This window comes from Martes martes (assembly GCF_963455335.1).
Source record: "Martes martes genome assembly, chromosome: 3".
Lineage (NCBI taxonomy): Eukaryota > Metazoa > Chordata > Mammalia > Carnivora > Mustelidae > Martes > Martes martes.
The window spans coordinates 93,395,009-93,401,591 of NC_137890.1; positions in this window are offsets into that span (position 1 = coordinate 93,395,009).

Below are 6,583 nucleotides of genomic sequence, written 5' to 3' on the forward strand. Positions count from 1 at the left end.
CGTTAGAGATACATGACCCGCTAACCCAACCCCCCACTGGTGGCAGAGTGATGAGGGGGCTGGCCCTGGCCTGCTGGGGTCACATGAGGACTCGCCCTTCAGACCGAAGGCTAGCAGGGCCGATTCGGTTTAGTTGCCGAAGATCTAAAAGCTGCGTGGGATTTCCCCCTCTCGCGTCCTGCGTCTGGACCCCGCTCTGGGTGGCCACGTTTCCTCTGGCACCAGCACCCACCCACCCCCCCGCGGCCCCTGGCGGAGCCCCCGGCCCCAACAGCATTCCTTGGAGAGACTCATCCCACTCATCAAGGCCCCCGCTGGCCTCCCCCTCTGCAGCAGATGAAATGAGTTTCCAGTGGCCTAATTTTCTCCCAGAGAGTAAAGCAAGTGTTGGAGGAAGAGTTTGCAATTTGTAAAACAGCTTAAAAATGAGGTATGAAAAGAATGGCCTGGGTGGCTCACTCAGTTAAGCGTCTGCCTTTGGCTCGGGTCACGATCCCGGGGTCGTGGATCGAGTCCCGCATTTGGCTCCCTGCTCAGTGGGAAGCCTGCTTCTGGCTCTCCCATTTCCCCTGCTCATGTTCCCTGTCTCTTGCTGTCTCTCTCTCTCTGTCAAATAAGTAAATAAAGTCTTTAAAAAAATAAATGGCTTTCATGCCTTGAGATTCTTCGTCGGATCAGCAAGACCCTGGAGCAGAAACTACAGTTGACCTGAGGACTAACGAAGTCACAGTGCTTTTCTGCCTTCCCTGCATGCAGTACAGACCGGCGCCCAGGCCGGCTTTCCCCACAGCAGTCCCCAGGGGCGCTCCTAAGGCGGATCACTGGACACCTGCTGCGTGCCCCGGAGGTTTCATGTACCTCCCATATTTAATCTTTAGAGCAACCCTGTTAAACTAGGTGTTATCACCATTTTACAGGCAAAAACTGAGCCTCACAAAGATTAAGTAAATGCCAAAATCAACAGCAACTAGGTGGCAGGGCCAGGACAGGAATCCAGGTCAGCCCAAGCCCACGGCCCACGCTCTTCCCACTCTGGATGCTGCGTCGGGAGCGCCGCACACACGCACAGCTCCCCACCCTAGCCAGCTGGCTCCGAAGGCCGGGATCCAGGAACGAGAAATGGGGTGGACGGGTAAACATAGGAGGGTGCACTTGGAACCGTCAGGGTTGGGCAGCTGGCTGATGTTGACCTGTCGTCCCCGGCAACCCCCAAAAAACAGCAGGCCGGGAAGACAGGGTTATAGTGAGCAGAGCTGGAGGTGAGGGACAGGCAGGAGTAGCTATGGGGGGTGCAAGACGGTGGCATCCCGGCCGGCGTGCACCGTGTGTGCGTGCAATGGGAGGTCCTAGGAGAGGCTCACCATTGGGGCGGAGGATTGTGGCATCCTGAAGGAGGGTCGGGACCTAGGTGTCCCCACGTGGGAAGCTGGCAGCTGAAGCTAAGGGAGTTAATAATACATATTACGACAGGCAAGATCACAGGGAAGAAGACGAGGCACAGGCCAGAGCCCCAGGAATACCCTTCTGTTCCATTCCTGCGTGGACACCAGGCAGGGGTGGAGAGGGACGAGCTGTCAGAGAACCAGCAAAGCACGGCGACAAAGGCCAGCCAACTCAGGAGGGGGGGGCCTGGCAAAAGGCACCATGGAGAGGTTAAGGCCTGGGAACAGTGGAGACACTGAAAATGTAGCAACCAACGGGGCCTCAGAGCAGGTCACCAACCAACGGCCGTGGGAACAGAAGCCAGACTGCACAGCTTGAGCGAGGAGGAGGAGGTCTTAAAGTGGGGGGGCCGAAGGGAGAGGACTTCTCACAGAGTCTGACGGTGACGAGAACTAGGGGCACGAGGAGCAAGATGGGTGGGGGGTTAAAGGTAGGGGGACAAGAAGGGATGGGGCCCACAAGAGAGAATAAGGCTGGAACACGTAGGGAGGAGGAAGGACTCGTGGGCAAAGCTGAAGAGGGACTTGGATGGGTGCAGTCAGAATGGAGGACGCTCAGACAGACAGACGAGATTAGATTCCAAAGCAAAAGGGCACTTTATCCTCTGGGATGGGAGAGGAGGCAGAGAAGGGAGCCGGCGATGCAGAAATGCCAAGGGGAAGGGGCTGACCCTCACCAGGATGCCATAGAACCATCTGGAAAACAAGACAGAGGGGCGCCGGCCGAGAGCCAGAGAGGGCGGATTTCTCATTCACACGAAGCCCCATGGCCTGGGTGGGCAATGGCAGGCCTCGGCACAGTCATTCAGCAGCCCGGATGGGTCCCCTCTGGCGTGCTCTCTGTCCTGCGGAGACGACCCAGCACGTGGGGCGCGGTGTGGGAAGCTTCCCCGGCGGGCCTGGAAACGGCCCACACCACTTCCGCCTACACTGCTCCAGTCAGGCCTAATCGCACAGCCACACCCGACAGGAGCCTCCAAAAGTCGTCTAGCTGGGTGCCCAGGACAGGAAGGAAACAGGTTTTGATGGAAACATGGCTGTGTCTGCCACCAGGTGAGGGCTCCAATAAGAAAGAGAACATTCCAGTGGTCTGGGTTCTTGAGCAGGAGCCGTAGGTGAGGGGACATGACCAGGCCCTCACACTTGGGCCAGACTCTGAAGATACCCAGAGTATCATATTCCCGGACCCATCCCACACTCCAACACATGGACACAGACTTTTGTATACATCTCTGCTATAAGACAGCCTCCTGCCTCTCGCCGGTTGTCAACCACCAGCCCCCTGGATGTGTGGTATCTGCAGCGAGGTGTCTCTCACTATTCTGAGGAACGAAACCCTCATGGTGGTAGCTCGGAGAGTCCCTTTGGGCCCAGACTTCTGCAGCTGGGCATCACCCCCATCCTCGTCCCACTGGGCTGTCCCGTTCCAGCCAACACAGCCAGGAAAGCTACAGTGGTCAAGAGGGCCTTCCAAAGGTCCATATAACTCTGGGAGATATCAGGGTTTTCCCTTTGATTCTTTTACTAGGAATTGGCTTTTTCCACAGGCACCCCTAAGTATTCCCTCCAACACAGCCAAAGATATTGTCCTCCGTTTAGAAAGGAAACCACCACCTTCCCAGGCCTGCTCGGGGAAGCCTGCGAGACTCCAGAGGTTTTCATTTGCCCCACAGGGGCGGCCACGTGAGCGCTGTTAATAACCTGTTCCTTTAAGCCACCAGCTTTGTCAGACACAGCTGCTGAAACCCTTTGGCATGAAAGAGAGCAGAAGCAGCACCGGACTGATAGATCTAAACGGCCCAGGAGAGATGGATCCACGGACACGTGTCAAGCGGATCTTGCAAAATCTGTAGCTATGGGAAGGGAGGAAGAAAACCATCAACGCCCAGAGGCATCTGGAAATGAATGGGAGACTGTGTCTGGGTGTTGCTCAATGGAGAGCTGCCTTCCCAGGGGCCTTGCCAGGCTCTGGGGAAGGAGCAGGCCATGCTGACGGCTCGTCTCATCCCTGCTGGAAGGAACACAGGGAGCTGGTTCAAGGTTGCCATGTCCTTTGAGCAGCAAAGAGCCAGCGGAGCCAGGGCATGAGAAGGGCATCTCTCCCATGCAAGAGGTGAGCCGACAAGCATCTACCTGCACAAGGTGTGTTTACAGGAGCAGAGCGAGGTGTCTGTTTGCCTCCAACACATGCGGTCAGAGAACAGAAGCTCATTCATTCCCCATTTGCCCCAAAGGCTAACCCTTCCCCCTTGACGGTGCTGACCTCCGTGAGTCTGTCGGAAGCGGGCCGATGAACTAAAACCCTAATGCCTCTTCCTCACTGTGATCAGTAAGCACGGCAGGAGAGAGTTCTGGTCCCGCTGGCCTTGCCATGGCTGGTGGACGTTCACTCAGCCCCCAGCGGAAGCTGGACACCACGCCGGGCCGAGCTCCTGTCTCCCAGGAGGCCACATGCTGGATGGAGGGGCAGCTGGATGTGCGGTCACTAGCCCCCAGCCTGGCTCTGTCACTCACTGTGTCTGTGACTCTGGGAGGCATTCTTGTCTGTGGTTTGGGGAGATGACAATGCATGCAAAGTACGTCAAGCATCGCATTGGGCTCCCGGGGTCACATGGTGACTTTGGAGTCAAGTCCCAGGCATGGCTCTTACCTGCCTAAACTCTGCTCCATCCCTCCTGCCAACTCCAACCCACCCACATGCCCACTATGCCCTGTCACCAGCGCGCAGACATGAGGGGACGATTCCCCGGCCTCGAGGGGCACAAAGGGAGCAGCCAGGAGAGGGCGGGGAGCCTCCTCACAGGGCTGGGCTGGGGCGGGAGGGACCGCACACTCAAGTTGGCTCCTGAGACAGCTGTCCTGCCATTTGGGGAAACCGGTGCACCCCCCCTCCCCCATGTGCCCTGCCTACCTGCAGACGCCCCATCTCTGCACTTCCATGAGGAATAAAACTCAATCGGCCCTTGTTTGGCCAGTCCACACACCCCTCTCATTGTACATGAAAACAAAGTGTCCCATCTTTGCCCTGATTTCTCAGCCTACTTCTGAGCACAGTAAGGACAAGCTCCTCCAGGGCGGAGTGGAGGGCAGGTGTCAAGATCAGGGCTTGGTGCCAAGCCCGCCCCTCTCTCAGGTCTGGGAGATGGGCTGAAAGGCGGCGAGACAATGGACCCAGGACCCAGATGTCATGGCCACATAACCCCTGCCATCTGACCATCCCATCAGGACCCCATAGTCCCCTCACCTCCAGCAAACCTCCTTAGCCTGCAGCACCCCCTTACCACCCACCCCAGAAGGGACGAGTCTCCCGCTCCCCAACCCTGGCGAGGGGACCCATCCACCCAGTCCCCCAACTAGAAGCACCAGCCTCCAGACACCTCCTTCTCCTCCCCCACCTCATGTCAGTCACTCTTCAAGCCCTTCCAAGCCCCTCTAAACCCCTCCAAGCCCCCACGAGTCCCTCCTCTCCCCACCAGCCCCAATCCGCTAAACAGGCAGCAGCTGCCCCACTCCCTGCGACAGTCTCCGCTCCCCAACCTTGGCAGTTAGGCTACCCCTCCCTCACCTCTTCCACTGCGTCCATTTTCTGCAGAATGTTCCAGAGGAGGCATGGGGTCAAGGGGGCCAGACCTGGCTCCACCACATGACAGCTGTGTGAACCCAGGCAAATTGTCCCACCTCTCAGGGCCTCAGCTGACCCATCTCCGAAATGGTGATGGTACAGCCAGTGTTGTGAGGATTGAAGGGTGTGTAGGGGGTCCCCAGTACTGGAAATGTCCCATCCCTCTCCCTTCACATCGCTGCACTCCCTCGGGTTCCCTTCTGCTAAGGCATGCTGAGCAAGCAGGCGAGCCCAGCAGGGACTCGGGTGGAGAAGGAACTTGAGCTAACTAATGGTCGCCTTACGTGGTGATAAGAGCACAGTGGGGCGTTTGGGATCTGGTTCCACCTGGGGAAAAGAGAAGGGGCGTTGGGGTGAAGTATACATCCCGTGAGGAGGAGCACGCTCCTGGCTGAGGGCTGGCTCCATGGAGCACAGCGCCCACACACCCACAGAAGGGAACCTGCTGGTGCGGCGGGCCACAGGGCACGTGGCTCCAAGAGAAGGTGCTGAAGGGTCTCTCCGGCTGGGCGTGGAACTAGCCCACCTTCCCTGCCACGGACTCCAAGAACAATGCCACGTGGGTGACGCCCAGGGACACAGACCATGCACCGACCTCCTGCTGTTGGGGAAGGGGTCAGAGACTCAGCCCAATCCTGGGCTGCAGGCTGGGGAGACTATGCAGTCGTGGGTGCCCTTCTGTCTTTGAAGACCACCAACCGGAAGAGTGGCCTGACTGGGGCTGTGCTTGAGGGAGTGCAGCAAGGCATCAGTGCAAAGGCCGAGGCAGGGACTAGGAGTGAAGCTGTATAAGCCAGGACTGGGGGCGGGGAGGACAGTGGAGGCCACCCAACAGGGACACATTGAGGGACGACCAGGAAGCATAGCGCGATTCGGGAGTGGTCAGCCGGGCTAGCCCTGATCCGGTGTCTCTCAGACCAGAGTTCAGTCTCGTCTAAGCTAGTCGGAGAGAGGAGGTAGGGGAGACAGACAGGGAGCGAGTGCCCATTCCAGAAGCAGTGCAGAAGGACCGGAAGGAAAGGCTTACAGTTCAGAGGAAATGACTTCACGGTGGAGAAATGAGCTGTGTTAGGACGTGTGCCTCTGCTGGGGGCGGGAGGGGATGGGGACAGACGGCGGCTACCAACGATGAAGGACACCAAGAAGTAAGAATTCCCATGAAGCATGAGGCGTGAAGAGTGTCCGAGACAGAGCTGGAAAAAGCTCGAGGATAAGGAAAGGCGCAGACTCCGGTCAGTTGTTTCAGGACAGAAAAAGTTAGGAAAACACTGCCCTGGGTTATTTGCCTCCTACACAACCAAGGTATTCTCCAAGGTTAGTGAGAGCTGGCATGAAGCCCCAGGCCACACCATCTTGCTCTGTTTTATTACCTTTACATTGCCTCAGAAGAGCTCGCTCCATCTGGTCGTGGCTGTTAAAAATGTGCTTGGCTTTCTTCTTAAAAATAAAACCCAATCAAGGGATGAAAGAAAGTGCTTTGGAGCCAGGCCAGGGAACCGCTGCATACAGGTGGGGATAG